Consider the following 21,586-nt stretch of genomic DNA (forward strand, 5'->3'; position numbering starts at 1 on the left):
ACAGACCGCAGCCAGGTGGACACCAAGGTAAACAGTCTCACACACACACCGCAGCCAGGTGGATACCAAGGTAAACAGTCTCACAGACAGACCACAGCCAGGTGGACACCAAGGTAAACAGTCTCACAGACAGACCACAGCCAGGTGGATACCAAGGTAAACAGTCACACACACCGCATCTTCTGTGTTGCATTTGAGAATATGCAATGACCCCATGCACAATTTACATAAATACAAATTAGTCTTAAGAAGACAGTGATAGTAATTGCAATGAGCCCAACAATTGACATAAATACAGGAGTCTTGTAGAGGAGTCTTGTAGAGGAGTCTTGTAGAGGAGTCTTGTAGAGGAGTCTTGTAGGGGAGTCTTGTAGGGGAGTCTTGTAGGGGAGTCTTGTAGAGGAGTCTTGTAGAGGAGTCTTGTAGAGGAGTCTTGTAGAGGAGTCTTGTAAGGGAGTCTTGTAGGGGAGTCTCGTAGAGGAGTCTCGTAGGGGAGTCTCGTATGGGAGTCTTGTAGAGGAGTCTTGTAGGGGAGTCTTGTATGGGAGTCTTGTATGGGAGTCTCGTAGAGGAGTCTCGTAGGGGAGTCTCGTATGGGAGTCTTGTAGGGGAGTCTTGTAGAGGAGTCTTGTAGAGGAGTCTTGTAGAGGAGTCTTGTAGAGGAGTCTTGTAGGGGAGTCTTGTAGGGGAGTCTCGTAGGGGAGTCTCGTAGAGGAGTCTCGTAGAGGAGTCTCGTAGGGGAGTCTCGTAGGGGAGTCTCGTAGGGGAGTCTCGTAGGGGAGTCTCGTAGGGGAGTCTCGTAGGGGAGTCTTGTAGGGGAGTCTTGTAGAGGAGTCTTGTAGAGGAGTCTTGCAGGGGAGTCTATAGTGTTTCTTCCATTGGAACACTTTTACAACCAAGTCGATGACTGACAGATTTTAAATGAATAAAATATGTTGGTTGGGTGACTAAACTACATAACGTGTTATCGTGTGCAATGGGCGAATAGAGTCTGCAGACACACGACGCATACAGCAGCAGAACAACGTGTAGTGTTTTTACAAGAATAGGTAAGACTGAAAGCTTCAGTTTACATTATTGACATGCTATTAGCAAGTTAGACAGACAAACCATGACATTTTCCCCCATTCCCAAGTCCCCACATCATGCATTGAGCTAAACGTTAACTTACCTTGCAATCGCTATAAAGTAGTGGGTGGTGGTCACGAAGTGGACTCAAGAGATTTGAAGTGTTGCCCCCTTTCGCAGTGATTTTCTATTTTTTACATTTTTCATGTTCTGCAGACAAGGTGACCATCTTCGATTTAAGTTTCCCTCAGCACTCTTGTAAAACCCAAAATACGACCACACTTCAGATCTGGTCGTCTTAGAAGGCTGAAAACTCTCCCGAGCGCTGTCACTGCCTTCCGCCGTGTTTTCATTCAAAACAAACCCCCACGTTGCAGCTGCGCCGGCGTCAGACTGTTGCTAACTTTGGTTGATGCTGGACAGTATTTACCGTGAGTTTTTCAAACACGGTTTTAATGATAATTAACATTTGAAACAGTAATACTAACCTTCGGGAATTTTACCGTGGTTTATTGTGAAACCGGTAACCGCTTCATCCCTAGTTGAGAGGGATGAGGCAAAAGGTATGGCAAAGCTGATTATAAAACATACTGCAAATTTAGAAATAATGTGATTAAAGTGAACAAAAAGAAGAAGATAATATGAAACAAAGAAATTATATAAAGAATGATAGTAAAAAGCTAAATTACATTTTGTGCAAAACAGCAAACTCAGCTCCATCGTTCATTGAATCAGATGGCTCATTCATCACAAAACCCACTGATATTACCAACTACTTTAATGACTTTTGCATTGGAATGATTAGCAAACTTAGGCATGACATGCCAACAACAAATTCTGAACCCACACATCCATGCATAACTGACCAAATTATGAAAGACAAACATTGTAATTATGAATTCCGTAAAGTGAGTGTGAAAGAGATTTTTGCCACTGGCCTCCACACAATATCCCATAATGTCAAAGTGGAATTAATATCCCATAATGTCAAAGTGGAATTAACATCCCATAATGTCAACGAGGAATTATGTTTTTTAGAAATGTTTACTAATTAATAAAAAATGACAAGCTAAAAGGTCTTGAGTCAGTAAGCATTCAACCTGTTTGTTATGGCAGTAAAGAAATTAACAACAGACTTTCAGCATGCTTATAGTGAAGGACATTCAACAAGCACAGCACTTACACAAATGACTGATGATTGGCTGAGAGAAATTGATTTCAGTGCGGCTTTTGACATTATGGATCATAGTCTGCTGCTGGCAAAACGTATGTGTTATGGCTTTACACCCCCTGCTATAATGTGGATTGAGAGTTACCTGTCTAACAGAACACAGAGGGTGTTCTTTAATGGAAGCCTCTCCAACATAATACAGGTAGAATCAGGAATTCCCCAAGGCAGCTGTTTAGGCCCTTTACTTTTTTCAATCTTTACTAAATGACCTGCCACTGGCATTGTGGGTAATGTGTTTAAATACAGTGCCTCAATAATGTATCTTCCTCCACCCCTTCCTCACTTTGTCTCTGTCTCGGTCTCTCTGTCTCTCTGTCTCTCTCTGCCTCTCTGTCTCTCTGTCTCTCTGTCTCTCTGTCTCTCTCTGCCTCTCTGTCTCTCTCTCTCCCTCTCTATGTCTTTTTCTCCGGTCTCTCAATTTCTCTGTTTCCAGGACTATAAGCCAGAGGAAGACTGGTCGAGGCCCTCTAGGACCAGACTGGAAGGTGCAGTGGGGAGGGAGAGTGTGTGTGTGTGTGTGTGTGTGTGTGTGTGTATGTGTGTGTGTGTGTGTGTGTGTGTGTGTGTGTGTGTGTGTGTGTGTGTGTGTGTGTTTGCAGAAGGAGCTCCCTAAGAAGACAGACTGCCCACACATGTGTGCCTACAAGCTGGTGACAGTCAGGTTCAAGTGGTGGGGCCTGCAGAACAAAGTGGAGAACTTCATTCAGAAGGTACAATATAATAATGACTGGGATGATGGTGGAGGGAGGAGGAGGGAGGAGGAGGGGGAAGGAGGAGGAGGGAGGAGAGGAGGGGTAGGGAGGAGGAGGGAGGAGGAGGGGGGAGGAGGAGGAGAGGAGGGGTGAGAAGGAGGAGGAGGGAGGAGAGGAGGGGTGAGGAGGCAGGAGGAGGAGAGGAGGGGTGAGGAGTCTAAAGGTTCTGACTGGAAGAGTAGAGTAGCTGTACATGTCTATGGTAGTAGAGTAGAGTAGCTGGACATGTCTATGGTAGTAGAGTAGAGTAGCTGGACATGTCTATGGTAGTAGAGTAGAGTAGCTGGACATGTCTATGGTAGTAGAGTAGAGTAGCTGGACATGTCTATGGTAGTAGAGTAGAGTAGCTGGACATGTCTATGGTAGTAGAGTAGAGTAGCTGGACATGTCTATGGTAGTAGAGTAGAGTAGCTGGACATGTCTATGGTAGTAGAGTAGAGTAGCTGGACATGTCTATGGTAGTAGAGTAGAGTAGCTGGACATGTCTATGGTAGTAGAGTAGAGTAGCTGGACATGTCTATGGTAGTAGAGTAGAGTAGCTGGACATGTCTATGGTAGTAGAGTAGAGTAGCTGTACAAGTCTATGGTAGTAGAGTAGAGTAGCTGGACATGTCTATGGTAGTAGAGTAGAGTAGCTGGACATGTCTATGGTAGTAGAGTAGAGTAGCTGGACATGTCTATGGTAGTAGAGTAGAGTGGCTGTTCATCAGTTTTTGTTGTTCTCCTGTGGCCTGGTGGGGTTTTACCTGTGTTACCTGGGTTACCTGGGTTACCTGTGTTACCTGGGTTACCTGTGTTACCTGTGTTACCTGGGGATATCATTTCCTACTGTGGTCTTCAGATCATATTTCTTCTAATCTCTGCTGGACTCAATCTATTTGTATTATAGTATTATTTAGTAGTATACTATTATAGTATTACTCGGTATTATACTATTATAGGATTAACTCGGTATTATACTATTATAGTATTATTTGGTAGTATTTAGTATTATGCTATAATAGTATTATGTGGTATTATACAATTATAGTATTATTTGGTATTATTTAGTATTATGCTATTATAGTATTATGTGGTATTATACAATTATAGTATTATTTGGTATTATTTAGTACTATGCTATTATAGTATTATGTGGTATTATACAATTATAGTATTATTTGGTATTATTTAGTATTATGTGGTATTATACAATTATAGTATTATTTAGTATTATACTCTTATAGTATTATGTGGTATTAAAGCAGTATCTCATGAGAATATTGAACATCATTTAAATATTGAAGCTCTGTCTCTGTTTCTCATTCTTTTGTTATCTCTCTCTTTTCTCTCCGTCCCTCCTTCCCTCTCAGCAAGAGAAGCGTCTGTTCACCAACTTCCACCGTCAGCTGTTCTGCTGGATCGACAAGTGGATCGAACTCACCATGGAGGACATCCGTCGGATGGAGGACGACACACGCAAAGAACTGGACGAGGTGAGGAGAGGGGAGGAGGAGGAGGAGGAGGACACACGCAAAGAACTGGATGAGGTGAGGAGAGGGGGGGAGGAGGAGGAGAGGGAGGAGGACGACACACGCAAAGAACTGGACGAGGTGAGGAGAGGGGAGGAGGAGGAGGACACACGCAAAGAACTGGATGAGGTGAGGAGAGGGGGGGAGGAGGAGGAGAGGGAGGAGGACGACACACGCAAAGAACTGGACGAGGTGAGGAGAGGGGGGGAGGAGGAGGACACACGCAAAGAACTGGACGAGGTGAGGAGAGGGGAGGAGGAGGAGGACACACGCAAAGAACTGGACGAGGTGAGGAGAGGGGGGGAGGAGGAGGAGAGGGAGGAGGACGACACACGCAAAGAACTGGACGAGGTGAGGAGAGGGGGGGAGGAGGAGGAGAGGGAGGGAGGGAGTACAAGGGGAGGAGAGGAGGGAGGAAAGGCTGAAAAAAAGGTTATATCATGTCAGTAAAGGGTGAGTTTTAGAAGTAGATAGATTTATAGTACTGAACAGTAATTAAAAATGGAAGGCTGTGTATTATACTACTATCAGTACAGTATATGAAGGGTTAATGATCTACCATCTGAATAGTAATACTAATTATAATACTAATAATAATAATATGTAACTATCCTAATAGTAATAGTAATAATAATATGTAACTATCCTAATAGTAATAGTAACAATAATAATGATATGTAACTATCCTAATAGTAATAGTAATAATAATATGTAACTATCCTAATCGTAATAGTAATAATAATATGTAACTATCCTAATCGTAATACTAATAATAATATGTAACTATCCTAATCGTAATAGTAATAATAATATGTAACTATCCTAATAGTAATACTAATAATAATATGTAACCATCCTAATAGTAATACTAATAATAAGTAACCATCTGAATAGTAATAATAATTATAATAATTATAATATGTAACCATCTGAATGTAATAATAATAATAATAATAATAATAATGTGTAACTATCCTAATAGTAATAGTAACAATAATAATAATAATATGTAACTATCCTAATAGTAACAATAATAATAATGTGTAACTATCCTAATAGTAATAGTAACAACAATAATAATAATATGTAACTATCCTAATAGTAATAGTAACAATAATAATGATATGTAACTATCCTAATAGTAATACTAATAATAATGTGTAACTATCCTAATAGTAATACTAATAATAATATGTAACTATTCTAATAGTAATACTAATAATACTATGTATCTATCCTGATCGTAATAGTAATAATAACTAACCATCTGAATAGTAATAATAATAATAATAATAGTGTGTAACCATCTGATTTGTAATTATAATAATATATAACCATCTGAATAGTAATGGTGATGATGATAATAATAAAAGCAATATGTCACAATCTGAATACTACTACTAATAATAATAATATGTAACCATCTGAATAATTAAATAATACTAATTATAATAATAATATGTAACCATCTGAATAGTAATAATAATAAGAAATCATCTGAATAGTGGTATTAATAATAATAATAGTATTTTTTTTACATTTTATTTATATTTTTTCTTTATTTAACTACGCAAGTCAGTTAAGAACAAATCATTATTTTCAATGATGGCTTAGGAACAGTGGGTTAACTGCCTTGTTCAGGGGCAGAATGATATTTACCTTGTCAGCTCGGGGATTCGATCTTTAATAATAAGTAACCATCTGAATACTAAATACTAAATAATAATAATAATATGTAACCATCTACCATCTGAATAGTAATAATAATAATAATATGTAACCATCTACCATCTGAATAGTAATAATATGTAACCATCTACCATCTGAATAGTAATAATAATAATAATATGTAACCATCTACCATCTGAATAGTAATAATAATAATAATAATAATAATAATAATATGTAACCATCTACCATCTCAATAATAATAATAATAATAATAATATGTAACCATCTACCATATGAATAGTAATAATAATAATAATATGTAACCATCTACCATCTGAATAGTAATAATAATAATAATATGTAACCATCTACCATCTGAATAGTAATAATAATAATAATATGTAACCATCTACCATCTGAATAATAATAATAATAATATGTAACCATCTACCATCTGAATAATAATAATAATAATAATATGTAACCATCTACCATCTGAATAGTAATAATAATAATAATAATATGTAACCATCTACCATCTGAATAATAATAATAATACTACTCCCTACTCTGTAGCCCCTACTCCCTAGCCCCTACTCCCTAGCCCCTACTCTGTAGCCCCTGCTCCCTAGCCCCTACTCCATAGCCCCTACTCCCTACTCCCTAGCCCCTACATCCTAGCCCCTACACCCTAGCCCCTACACCCTAGCCCCTACTCTGTAGCCCCTACTAGGTAGCCCCAGCTCTCTAGCCCCTACTCCCTTAGCCCCTACTCCCTTAGCCCCTACACCCTAGCCCCTACACCCTAGCCCCTACTCCCTAGCCCCTACTCCCTAGCCCTTACTCCCTAGCCCCTACTCCCTACTCTGTAGCCCCGACTCCCTAGCCCCTACTCCCTAGCCCTTACTCCCTAGCCCCTACTCCCTAGCCCCTACTCCCTAGCCCCTACTCTGTAGCCCCTACTCTGTAGCCCCTACTACCTAGCCCCTACACCCTAGCCCCTACACCCTAGCCCCAACATCCTAGCCCCTACTCTGTAGCCCCTACACCCTAGCCCCTACTCTGTAGCCCCTATTCCCTAGCCCCTACTCCCTAGCCCCTACTCCCTAGCCCCTACTCCATAGCCCCTACTCCCTAGCCCCTACTCCCTAGCCCCTACTCCCTAGCCCCTACTCCGTAGCCCCTACACCCCTCACTCCCCATCCCATTGAGCACCTCTTGTTGGCAGGACAGTGTATAGATATATTTTTGTTCTGAATGTTGTCGTACTTCTGTCGTTTGTCTCAGAGTCACTAACATCTCTCACTAAAAGGGGAACTCCAGAGATGGTCGCTTAAATAGGATCTTTGGTCCAGAAGTGAGTTGCGTTCCCAAAAATGCCCAGCCCAAAAATGCCCATCCCAGCTAAACCACTGGCCACATTCCAGCCTGACTATACTGCAGAAGCCTTCCATCAAAGCCAGGATAGATGTTTAACATATCAGCTGATACAAACTTCTGATGTCCCACTGAGCAGTCAATGATGTAATGTAACATCTGCAATGTAGTCACCCTATTCCCTATATAGTGCACTACTTTAGTCCAGAGCCCTATGGCACCCTATTCCCTATATAGTGCACTACTTTAGACCAGAGCCCTATGGCACACTATTCCCTATATAGTGCACTACTTTAGACCAGAGCCCTATGGCTCCCTATTCCCTATATAGTGCACTACTTTAGACCAGAGCCCTATGGAACCCTATTCCCTATATAGTGCACTACTTTATGTCAGAGCCCTATGGAACCCTATTCCCTATATAGTGCACTACTTTAGACCAGAGCCCTATGGAACCCTATTCCCTATTTAGTGGTCTAAAGTAGTGCACTATATAGGGAATAGGCTGACTACATTGCAGATGTTGTATTACATCAACCAGTGGTTGTGGGCCACGTCATTGACTGCTCAGTGGGACATCAGAAGGTTAGCTGGAATGTGGCCAGTGGTTTAACTGGGCTGTTTGACTAACTGGGTCCAGTCCCAAATGGACCCTTAAACCCTAAACCCTACACCTTAAGCACTTGAGGTGATCTAAGATGATTTGACAGGTAATGCATCTGGTAGTATCTTCACTTTGCTAAGGGCATAAAGTCACTGCCTGGTATGGCAACTGCTCGGCCTCCGACCGCAAGGCAGTGCAGAGGGTAGTGCGTACGGCCCAGTACATCACTGGGCCAAGCTTCCTGCCATCCAGGACCTCGCTTCCTGCCATCCAGGACTTCTATACCAGGCGGTGTCAGAGGAAGGCCCTAAAAATTGTCAAAAGACTCTAGCCACCCTAGTCATAGACTGTTCTCTCTGCTACCGCACGGCAAGTGGTTCCGGAGCGCCAAGTCTAGGTCCCAGAGGCTTCTAAACAGCTTCTACCCCCAAGCCATAAGACTCCTGAACATCTAATCAAAATAGCTCCTCAGACTATTTGCATTGCCCCCCCCCCTTCTATGCTGCTGCTACTCTGTTATTATCTATGCATAGTCAACTCTACCTACATGTACATATTACCTCAATTACCTCGACTAACCGGTGCACATTGACTCTGTACCGGTACCCCCTGTATATAGCCTCCATATTGACTCTGTACCGGTACCCCCTGTATATAGCCTCCACATTGACTCTGTATCGGTACCCCCTGTATATAGCCTCCACATTGAATCTGTACCGGTACCTCCTGTATATAGACTCCACATTGACTCTGTACCGGTACCCCTGTATATAGCCTCCACATTGACTCTGTACCGGTACCCCCTGTATATAGCCTCCACATTGACTCTGTACCGGTACCCCCTGTATATAGCCTCCACATTGACTCTGTACCGGTACCCCCTGTATATAGCCTCCACATTGAATCTGTACCGGTACCTCCTGTATATAGACTCCACATTGACTCTGTACCGGTACCCCCTGTATATAGCCTCCACATTGACTCTGTACCGGTACCCCCTGTATATAGCCTCGCTATTGTTATTTTACTGCTGCTCTTCAAATATTTGTTACTTTTATTTCTTACTTTTTGGGGGGTATTTTATTAAAACTGCATTGTTGGTTAAGGGCTTCTAAGTAAGGGATTACCCCCCTGATTTGGACAAAATAACATGGCAACATATTGGCATAGCACGAATCATACACACGATTGCAAAAACCACCCAAAGCGGCCCATCTCCGGGCCAATCATATGGCAATTTTCCGATGGCAATTGCCAATTGTAACACCCCAAATTTCCTTTAGATGGCGAGCGTGCTCCACCTTGGTTTTTCATACAGCAAATGATACCCAATTCTTACCCAAGTCTCAGATTTTGATAAAATGATATTTTTTTTGAAAACTTAGCATCTTGTAAAAAAGTGGTTTCTGGACCGTTTTTTGAATTTTTTTCGATTGTTATGTCAATTACACATGTATAAGAGCTGTATGAACATGCTTCTGACGTTTTTTATTGATGTCGTTTTTTGGGTTGCTTTTGCTTGTGCGCAAGGCATATGATTTGTGCATTTTGAATATGATTTCATAGGAAAAAAGTGACATTTTTTTTTTCATTTTTTTTGCAAAATGACATATCCAATGCTTTTTTTGGTCACTTGTGGAAGTATTGCAAGTGCCAAATTACAGCAAATATCCAAAAGATAGCTAGAGCTCTCCGCAGTGAATTTTCATATTGCAAATGTAACACAATTCAAGTCCCAAGTGTCAAATTTTGAAAAAATGACATGTTTTTTGAAAACTTTTCAACCCTAAAAAAGTGGTTTCTGGACCGTTTTTCGAATTTTTTTTGATTTTTATGTCAATTACACATGTATAAGAGCTGTATGGACATACTTTTGACATATTTTATTGACATAATTTTTTGGGTTGTTTTTGCTTGTGCATAAGGCATATGTTTTGTGCATTTGGAATATGATTTCATAGGAAGTCAAAAGTGGCATATTTGCTTGTGCATAAGGCATATGATTTGTGCATTTGGAATATGATTTCATAGGAAGTCAAAAGTGACAAATTTATATTTTTTGCCAAATGCCATTAGAAATGTGCAAATGAAATGTCCAATTCTTTTTTTGTCAATTATACATGTATGAAAGTATTGAATGTGCCAAATCAGTATGTTTGTCCGTTTGCCATGTACGATCATAGGAAGTCGGTTTCCAAACCCAAAAGTCAGTGAACCATGGTCCAAATGGCATTTATACTGCCCAAATGATATATATCCCTATGTTGAGCCATCAATCAACGCAGATGGTCTACTTGTCATGTATGATGAGGGAGAAGTGGGACTCTGTTGCTTTTAACATTTTTAACGAATTTGACATGCTCAGAATGCATAATTGACTGGCCCGATGATCTCGGGATGGCCGTGCAGTGACTGTGGTTCCTCTCCATCGCTCGTTGTGTTGATTTCATCATGTCAACTTTGGTGATATTTTTTGCTGTTGAATCATCTTGCAAATGCGCGTTACATTTGCAATATTGCGCGTTACGTTTGCAATATGATTCAATGGGCATTTAGCATCACAAATTTAGGCATGCTCAAAAATACTGCAGAAATGCATTATTGACTGGCTCGATGAACTCGGGATGGCCGGGCAGTGACTGTGGTTCCTCTCCATTGCTCGTCACCCAGCAGTCAGCGTCCATCAGTCAATTAGATGTCATTTTGACACCAAACTGATAGCATCTGACACCAAATCCACTTTTTCCAACTCGTATAGAAGCCAACTATCACATATGTCAGAGAAGGCCCATAATTCACAGTGTTTTCAATTTTAACCATAAAAAAACCTAAAACACATAGTTACGTTATAGCTGCGGGTCCAGCTCTGACATTATGTGTAGGCCTATGTGAGGCAACCCCGAATCCGAAGTTTCGGCTTGATAGGTCATTCGGTGCCCGAGCAATGGCCTAATTGGTGCTGAAAATCCACTTTTTCAGGGCGTTACTACGGGGTCCCTGAATGAGCTATCGGACAGAGACATTGGGGTCCGTCTCTATGGGCCAAGGCGGTTTCAATGCACCTAGTCTTGCGACTCTGGGACATTTCTACATGTCGCCATGTCCGTGATATTCAAAATGAATTGAAAATATTGCAAATGTACGAGGCGGTTTCTCGGTCAGAGAACCTTCTAGAGCCCCATAAATCACCGTGCACTATCGACTTGAGCTCTAGAACAGGTTTCTAAAATTTCGGAGCTCTAGGTCTGACGGTTCTTGAATCGTTTGAACGAAAGTAACTATTGAAGGCGGTATAAGCCTCTAAGCCCCACACTATGTACCTATGGCCAAATTGTGTGTGTGTGTTTTTGTTTTTTTTTGCAAAAAGAATAGACACACGTTGTCTTTGGGGTAGGCATATACAGAATCCTGAATATGAAGTCTCTACCTTAAGAATTGACTGAGTAACAGATGGTTGAGTTGCGTGATTTTCACTATCTGCAGGTGGCAATATGACAATAGCTCTTGGGTGTTTTTAACCACTTCCGGTTGTCACAGGAAGCTCTTGCTTCACACACGTTGTCTTTGGGGTAGACATAAACGGAATCCTGAATAAGAAGTCTCTACCTTAAGAATTGACTGAATGACAGATGGTTGAGTTGCGTGATTTTCACTATATGCAGGTTGTCCATATGACAATAGCTCTAGGCTGTTTTAACCCCTTCCCGTTGTCACAGGAAGTTCTTACTCAACACACGTTGTCTTTGGGGTAGACATAAACAGAATCCTGAATAAGAAGTCTCTACCTTAAGAATTGACTGAGAAACAGATGGTTGAGTTGCGTGATTTTCACTATGCGCACGTAATATGACAATAGCTCTTGAGTGATTTTAACCACTTCCGGTTGTCACAGGAAGCTCTTGCTTCACACACGTTGTCTTTGGGGTAGACATAAACAGAATCCTGAATAAGAAGTCTCTACCTTAAGAATTGACTGAGAAACAGATGGTTGAGTTGCGTGAATTTCACTATGCGCACGTAATATGACAATAGCTCGTGGGTGATTTTAACCACTTCCGGTTGTCACAGGAAGCTCTTGCTTCACACACGTTGTCTTTGGGGTAGACATAAACAGAATCCTGAATAAGAAGTCTCTACCTTAAGAATTGACTGAGTAAGAGATGGTTGAGTTGCGTGATTTTCACTATGCGCACTTAATATGACAATAGCTCTAGGCTGTTTTAACCACTTCCCGTTGTCACAGGAAGTTCTTACTCAACACACGTTGTCTTTGGGGTAGACATAAACAGAATCCTGAATAAGAAGTCTCTACCTTAAGAATTGACTGAGAAACAGATGGTTGAGTTGCATGATTTTCACTATGCGCACGTAATATGACAATAGCACTTGGGTGATTTTAACCACTTCCGGTTGTCACAGGAAGCTCTTGCTTCACACACGTTGTCTTTGGGGTAGACATAAACGTAATCCTGAATAAGAAGTCTCTACCTTAAGAATTGACTGAGTAACAGATGGTTGAGTTGCATGATTTTCACTATGCGCACGTAATATGACAATAGCACTTGGGTGATTTTAACCACTTCCGGTTGTCACAGGAAGCTCTTGCTTCACACACGTTGTCTTTGGGGTAGACATAAACGGAATCCTGAATAAGAAGTCTCTACCTTAAGAATTGACTGAGTAACAGATGGTTGAGTTGCGTGATTTTCACTATATGCAGGTTGACCATATGACAATAGCTCTTGGCTGTTTTTAACAACTTCCGGTTGTCACAGGAAGCTCTTACTTCACACACGTTGTCTTTGGGGTAGACATAAACAGAATCCTGAATATGAAGTCTCTACCTTAAGAATTGACTGAGTAACAGATGGTTGAGTTGCGTGATTTTCACTATGTGCAGGTTATATGACGATAGCTCTTGGGTGTTTTTAACCACTTCCAGTTGTCACAGGAACCTTAGAATCGACACAGGTAGACCTCACAGTAGCCTGATGGATTGTTGTAGAAGACAGGTTCATAAGGCATTCATAACCCACATAGGCTTCTGGTTGAATTTTGTAGAATAGTCTATGTGTTCCTATGGGGAGAGAAGTCATTGCACACAGTTTGATCTAAACACCTTCTTTTCACTGTGAAGGGTTAATGCCACAGGGTCAAGGTTGGCTTGCACAGATCGGGAGGACCTCAGGAACGCTCCTGGTTCCTCTCCATCGCTCGTTGTGTTGATTTCATCATGTCACCTTTGCTGATATTTTTTGCTGTTGAATCATATTGCAAATACACGGATGCGCATTTGCAATATGATTCAATTGGCATTTAGCATCACAACTTTGGCATGCTCAAAACCACTGCAGAAATGCATAATTGACTGTCCCGATGAACTGGGGATGGCCGTGCAGTGACTGTGGTTCATCTCAATCGCTCGTTGTGTTGATTTCATCATGTCAACTTTGGTGACAATTTTTTCTGTTGAATCATATTACAAATACACGGATGCGTATTTGCAATATGATTCAATGGGCATTTAGCATCACAACTTTGGCATGCTCAAAACCACTGCAGAAATGCATAATTGACTGTCCCGATGAACTGGGGATGGCCGTGCAGTGACTGTGGTTCCTCTCCATCGCTCGTTGTGTTGATTTCATCATGTCAACTTTGGTGATGTTTTTTGCTGTTGAATCATGTTGCAAATGCGCGTTACATTTGCAATATTCCATGTTACGTTTGCAATATGATTCAATGGGCATTTAGCATCACAAATGTGGCATGCTCAAAACCACTGCAGAAATGCATAATTGACTGTCCCGATGAACTGGGGATGGCCGTGCAGTGACTGTGGTTCCTCTCGATCGCTCGTTGTGTTGATTTCATCATGTCAACTTTGGTGATATTTTTTGCTGTTGAATCATGTTGCAAATGCGCGTTACATTTGCAATATTGCGTGTTACGTTTGCAATATGATTCAATGGGCATTTAGCATCACAACTTTGGCATGCTCAAAACCACTGCAGAAATGCATAATTGACTGTCCCGATGAACTGGGGATGGCTGTGCAGTGACTGTGGTTCCTCTCCATGGCTTGATGGTGAGTTTTTTTTGAGATTTTTTGAAAAATGTCCAAAATGACTAGGTGCGCCCCATACTGGATGGGCACTGATGGAAGGTGCTCCCTACCCAACCGTAGACCCCTTGCACCACCCTAAAGGCATTTAAAACCCTTCTAAAAAATTACTCCTGGTAACCCATTTCGGGTCACCATGTGCACTGATGCGCATTTGCAATATGATTCAATGGGCCTCAACATCACGAATTTGGCATGCTCAAAAACACTGCAGAAATGCAAAATTAACTGTCCCGATGAACTGGTGATGGCCGGGCAGTGACTGTGGTTCCTCTCCATGGCTTGATGGTGACATGAGACAAGTGGGATTGTCGTTTTTTAGCGATTTTTTTGAAAAATGTCCAAAATGACTTGGTGCGCCCCATACTGGATGGGCACTGATGGAAGGTTCTCCCTACCCAACCGTGGACCCCTTGCACCACCCTAAAGGCATTTAAAAGCCTTCTAAAAAATTACTCCTGGTAACCCATTTCGGGTCACCATGTGCACTGATGCGCATTTGCAATATGATTCAATGGGCCTCAACATCACGAATTTGGCATGCTCAAAAACACTGCAGAAAGGCAAAATTAACTGTCCCGATGAACTGGTGATGGCCGGGCAGTGACTGTGGTTCCTCTCCATGGCTTGATGGTGACATGAGACAAGTGGGATTGTCGTTTTTTAGCGATTTAAAAAAAAAAAATGTCCAAAATGACTAAGGGCGCCCCATACTGGATGGGCACTGATGGAAGGTTCTCCCTACCCAACCGTGCACCCCTTGCACCACCCTAAAGGCATTTAAAACCATTCTAAAAAATTACTCCTGGTAACCCATTTCGGGTCACCATGTGCACGGATGCGCATTTGCAATATGATTCAATGGGCCTCAACATCACGAATTTGGCATGCTCAAAAACACTAAAGATATGCAAAATTGACTGTCCCGATGAACTGGGAATGGCCGGGCAGTGACTGTGGTTCCTCTCCATGGCTTGATGGTGACATGAGAGAAGTGGGACTGTCGATTTTTAGCGATTTTTTGAAAAATGTCCAAAATGACTAGGGGCGCCTTATACTGGATGGGCACTGATGGAAGGTGCTCCCTACCCAACCGTGCACCCCTTGCACCACCCTAAAGGCATTTAAAACCATTCTAAAAAATTACTCCTGGTAACCCATTTCGGGTCACCATGTGCACGGATGCGCATTTGCAATATGATTCAACGGGCCTCAACATCACGAATTTGGCATGCTCAAAAACACTAAAGATATGCAAAATTGACTGTCCCGATGAACTGGGGATGGCCGGGCAGTGACTGTGGTTCCTCTCTATCGCTCATTGTGTTGATTTCATCATGTCAACATTGGTGATATTTTTTGCTGTTGAGTCATATTGCAAACGCACGTTACGTTTGCAATATAGCGCGTTACGTTTGCAATATGATTTAATGGGCATTTAGCATCACAAATTTAGGCATGCTCAAAAATACTGCAGAAATGCATAATTGACTGGTCTGATGAACTCGGGATGGCCGGGCAGTGACTGTGGTTCCTCTCTGTCGCTCATTGTGTTGATTTCATCATGTCAACTTTGGTGATATTTTCTGCTGTTGAATCATATTGCAAACGCACGTTACGTTTGCAATATAGCGCGTTACGTTTGCAATATGATTTAATGGGCATTTAGCATTACAAATTTAGGCATGCTCAAAAATCCTGCAGAAATGCATAATTGACTGGCCCGATGAACTCGGGATGGCCGGGCAGTGACTGTGGTTAATCTCCATTGCTCGTCACCCAGCAGTCAGCGTCCATCAGTCAATTAGTTGTCATTCTGACACCAAACTGATAGCATCTGACACCAAATCCACTTTTTCCAACTCGTATAGAAGCCAACTATCACATATGTCAGAGAAGGCCCATAATTCACAGTGCTTTCAATTTTAACCATAAAAAAACATAAAACACATAGTTACGTTATAGCTGCGGGTCCAGCTCTGACATTATGTGTAGGCCTATGTGAGGCGACCCCGAATCCCAAGTTTCGGCTCGATAGGTCATTCGGTGCTCGAGCAATGGCCTTAATTGGTGCTGAAAATCCACTTTTTCAGGGCGTTACTACGGGGTCCCTGAATGAGCTATCGGACAGAGACATTGGGGTCCGCCTCTATGGGCCGAGGCGGTTTCAATGCACCTAGTCTTGTGACTCTGGGACATTTCTACATGACGCCATGTACGTGATATTCAAAATGAATTGAAAATATTGCAAATGTACGAGGCGGTTTCTCGGTCAGAGAACCTTCTAGAGCCCCATAAATCACTGTGCACTATCGACTTGAGCTCTAGAACAGGTTTCTAAAATTTCGGAGCTCTAGGTCTGACGGTTCTTGAATCGTTTGAACGAAAGTAACTATTGAAGGCGGTATAAGACTCTAAGCCCCACACTATGTCCCTATGGCCAAATTGTGTGTGTGTGTTTTTGTTTTTTTTTGCAAAAAGAATAGACACACGTTGTCTTTGGGGTAGGCATATACAGAATCCTCAATATGAAGTCTCTACCTAAAGAATTGGCTGGATGACATAGGGTTGAGTTGCGTGATTTTCACTATGTGCAGGTTATATGACAATAGCTCTTGGCTGTTTTTAACCACTTCCGGTTGTCACAGGAAGCTCTTGCTCAACACACGTTGTCTTTGGGTTAGACATAAACAGAATCCTGAATATGAAGTCTCTACCTTAAGAATTGACTGAATAACAGATGGTTGAGTTGCGTGATTTTCACCATATGCAGGTTGACCATATGACAATAGCTCTTGGCTGTTTTTAACAACTTCCGGTTGCTCCAGGAACCTTAGAATCGACACAGGTAGACCTCACAGTAGCCTGATGGATTGTTATAGAAGACAGGTTCATAAGGCATTCATAACCCACATAGACTTCAGGTTGAATTTAAGAGAATTGTCAATGTATTCCTATGGGGAGAGAAGTCATTGCACACAGTTTGATCTAAACACCTTCTTTTCACTGTGAAGGGTTAATGCCACAGGGTCAAGGTTAGGCTTGCACAGATCGGGAGGACCTCAGGAACGCTCCTCAGGTTGAATTGTGCTTCTAACCCTAATGGTTCTCTCACTGTCACCCATAAGCACTTGACATATTGGTGCAGGCCTCATTTTGGGCCTAGTTTTCTCACGGTCGCTGCGCTCATACCGAGCAAGCTACGGTCAAGAGGGGCGTCTCATTGAACTTGTCTCAGCCTAGAGACAATGGTAATGCCATTGCAGGCTCTTTGTGTCTTTAACCTCTCTAGTACATGTGGGACGAACTCGTCCCACCTACGTAACAGCTACTGAAATCCAGTGGCGCGATTTTTGAATCGTTAGAAATGCTATAACTTCAATTTCTCAAACATATGACTATTTCACAGCTATTTAAAGACAAGAATCTCGTTAATCTAACCCCACTGTCCGATTTCAAAAAGGCTTTACAACAAAAGCAAAACATTAGATTATGTTAGCAGAGTACCCAGCCAGAAATAATCACACAGCCATTTTTCAAGCTAGCATATCATGTCACATAAACCCAAACCACAGCTAAATGCAGCACTAACCTTTTATAATCTTCATCAGATGACACACCTAGGACATTGTGTTATACAATACATGCATGTCTGTTCAATCAAGTTCATATTTATATCAAAAACCAGCTTTTTACATTAGCATGTGACGTTCAGAAAAAGCATAACCACCGCAAACTTCCGGTGAATTTACTAACAGTTTGCTAAATTACTCACGATAAACGTTCACAAAAAGCATAACAATTATTTTAAGAATTATAGATACATTACCCCTCTATGCACTCGATATGTCCGATTTTAAAATAGCTTTTCGGATGAAGCACATTTTGCAATAATGTAAGTACATAGCCCGGCGTTACAGGGCTAGCTATTTAGATACCCACCCAGTTCAGCCTCCACCAAAATCACATTTCCTATAAGAAAAATGTTCTTACCTTGCTTGTTCTTCATCAGAATACACTGCCAGGACTTCTACTTCAATAACAAATGTTGGTTTGGTCCCAAATAATCCATCGTTATGTTCCAACAGCGACGTTTTGTTCGTGAGTTCTAGAATGCTTTTTCGCGGTGTCGCGCATGGCGCATTGGCGTGTCAAAAATGTCTAAATATTCCATTACCGTACTTCGAAGCATGTCAACCGCTGTTTAAAACCAATTTTTATGCCATTTATGTCATAGAGAAGTGTTAATATTCCGACCGGGAGTATGCATTGAGCCTAAACAGCCGAATAAAATTTCTCCTCAGAAGCGACTCATGCACGCGCATCATTGAAAGGTCCTCCGAGCATCCACTTACAAAAGGCGATAATATATTTCAACCTGAGGTTCCCTCGTAAACCTTCAGTTATTTCGCGGGCTCTGAGAGCCTATTGGAGCCCTGGGAATTGTCACGTTACAGCTAAGATCCTTACTTTTCAATAAAAAGAGGTAAGACGCACGACTCCTTGTCAGACAGGGTACTTCCTGCTTGAAACCTTGTCAGGTTTTTGCCTGCCATAGGAGTTCTGTTATACTCACAGACACCATTCAAACAGTTTTAGAAAATTCAGAGTGTTTTCTATCCAAACCTGAACAATAATATGCATATTCTAGCTTCTGAGTTGGTGTAGGAGGCCGTTAAAAATGGGAACATATTTTTTCCAAAATTCTCAATACTGCCCCCTATACCAAACAGGTTAAGCACCGCACTGTGTCACTCCGTCCTTGCTGTGTGTGTGTTTGAGAGAGCTTTTCTTTGACATCTGATGGGATAAATGACTGATTTACAGTTCATGAGGGTTGCCTAGTCACACATATGAAGTTGTGGAAAGATCTGACCTTTTTAACCCTTCAAAACAGCCCCTATGACACCATTATAAGGCATTTCTGGTTGACACAGGAATCTGAACGTTAGGCTCTTATAGAATATTGAGTTTTAAGTGTTTCTGTTAAGAACTGACTTATTTACAGAGGGTTGAACAAGTGTGTGTTGTTTCAGAAAATCACAGAAAATCACAGAAATCTCGCAGAGCTCCGAAACCTGCCTTAACGGACTCATCTGAACACGCTGCAACTGGATATGTAACGTTTTTGAAAAAAAACCTCTTGTTGTTGAATATCACCAATGTGTCATTGTACAATTTCTCTGAAATGAACATTGGTAAATGCATGGTTCCTTTTCTCCTGACACCGTAGGCTCATGTAGTTTGATGTGAAGCGGTCAAATCAGCACTCTATTTTCCTGTTTGACTTTCAATCCCAGAAAAATAGCCTTAACTCGAAAAGCGTCGAGGCCTCGACTCCATCCTGTTCGGGGCCAACTGCCCATTATGCCAAACCCACGCAGACCGAGTTTTGTCTTCGAATTATCTTCGGTTTAGGAGAAAAAGCCGTGTCGCATTTGGTGATATATGTTACATTTGCAATATGATTCCATACGCCCTCTCGTGGAATAATCCGGGACTGCAAGGAAATGACCAAAATTTGAAAATTTAATTAAACGGAAACCGAAGGTCCGAGAGACTCCGTTCGATGACTTCCTGGAAGATCCGGCCCCCGCGAGCGGCCCGACGCCGTCCGCGGATTTATCGGACGTGGTCGGACGTCTAGTAAGGGAGGGTACATTTGCAACATGGACTTTCTCACTAACCATACGGATGGCGCACGCGACGTCCCTTCATGTATGTAAGCATTTCACTATAAGGTCTACAGCTGTTGTACTTGGCGCATGTGACAAATAACATTTGATTTGATTTGAGTTACCTTTCCATGGTAGCAAGATCTTATCTATTTTTGCTAACTTACTATTAAAATCTATTGGAGTGAGATCATTTATTTATTTTGGGATATGTATACTGAATGTTATCAGATCATCAACCAAAACCTAATATTAGAAAGGAGCAAATACTTTTTTACTGCACTGTACATTTTAGTCATGTACTATATGCAGGGCGACTTACGTTAGTGCATTTACTAATGTAAGTCGCTACGCCAGATAAAATCCTCCCTGAACCCTGTCCCCCCTCCTCTAGTTCCCCCCTCCAATGTCCCCCTCCTCTAGTTCCCCCCTTCAAGGTTTCCCTCTCCTATAGTTCCCCCCTCCTCTAGTTCCCCCCTCCAAGGTTTCCCTCTCCTATAGTTCCCCCCTCCTCTAGTTCCCCCCTTCAAGGTTTCCCTCTCCTATAGTTCCCCCCTCCAATGTCCCCCTCCTCTAGTTCCCCCCTCCAATGTCCCCCCTCCTCTAGTTCCCCCTCCAATGTCCCCCCTCCTCTAGTTCCCCCCTCCAATGTCCCCCCTCCTCTAGTTCCCCCCTCCTCTAGTTCCCCCCTCCAATGTCCCCCCTCCTCTAGTTCCCCCTCCTCTAGTTCCCCCTCCTCTAGTTCCCCCTCCTCTAGTTCCCCCTCCTCTAGTTCCCCCTCCTCTAGATCCCCCTCCTCTAGTTCCTCCTCTTCTAGTTCCCCTGTCCTCTTGTTCCCCCCTCCTCTAATTTCCCCTCTCTCTAGTTCCACCTTGTTCTCTCCTCCCTCATCCACATTGACGGGGTGGTAGTGGAGCGGGGTGGTAGTGGAGCGGGGTGGTAGTGGAGCGGGGTGGTAGCGGAGCGGGGTGGTAGCGGAGCGGAGTGGTAGCGGAGCGGGGTGGTAGCGGAGCGGGGTGGTAGCGGAGCGGGGTGGTAGTGGAGCGGGTCAGAGCTTGAAGTTTCTCGGTGTCCACGTCCCTAAGGAATATCATGGTTCACTTACACAGTCATGAAGAAGGCTCAACAAGGCCTCTTCCCCCTTGGGAGACTGACTGTTCTCTCTATTACCGTACGGCAAGCAGTAGCAGGAAACAACAGGAACAACTTCTGCCAAACCAACAGACTGCTGAATAGTTAGTCTGCTAGTTGATTTATTTTTTAACTATCTGCATTGACCCTTTTTGCATGAACTCTTTTGACTCATCACATACGCTGCTGTTACTGTCTTTTATCTATCCTTTACCCTACCTACAGTATACTGCTGTTATTGTCTATTATCTATCCTGTACCCCTACCTACAGTATACTGCTGTTACTGTCTATTATCTATCCTTTACCCCTACCTATAGTATACTGCTGTTACTGTCTATTATATATCCTTTACCCCTACCTATAGTATACTGCTGTTACTGTCTATTATCTATCCTTTACCCCTACCTACAGTATACTGCTGTTACTGTCTATTATCTATC

General features: G+C 42.2%; 1 pseudogene; it reads left to right on the forward strand.

Moving 5' to 3' along the window:
- Positions 1-20,956, forward strand: part of LOC115155044 (phosphatidylinositol transfer protein alpha isoform-like) — a 49,607-nt pseudogene extending 28,651 nt beyond the window's left edge.
- The last annotated feature ends 630 nt before the right edge of the window (positions 20,957-21,586 follow it).

The sequence above is a fragment of the Salmo trutta genome, chromosome 19 (genome assembly GCF_901001165.1).
Source record: "Salmo trutta chromosome 19, fSalTru1.1, whole genome shotgun sequence".
In the NCBI taxonomy this organism is placed as follows: Eukaryota; Metazoa; Chordata; class Actinopteri; order Salmoniformes; family Salmonidae; genus Salmo; species Salmo trutta.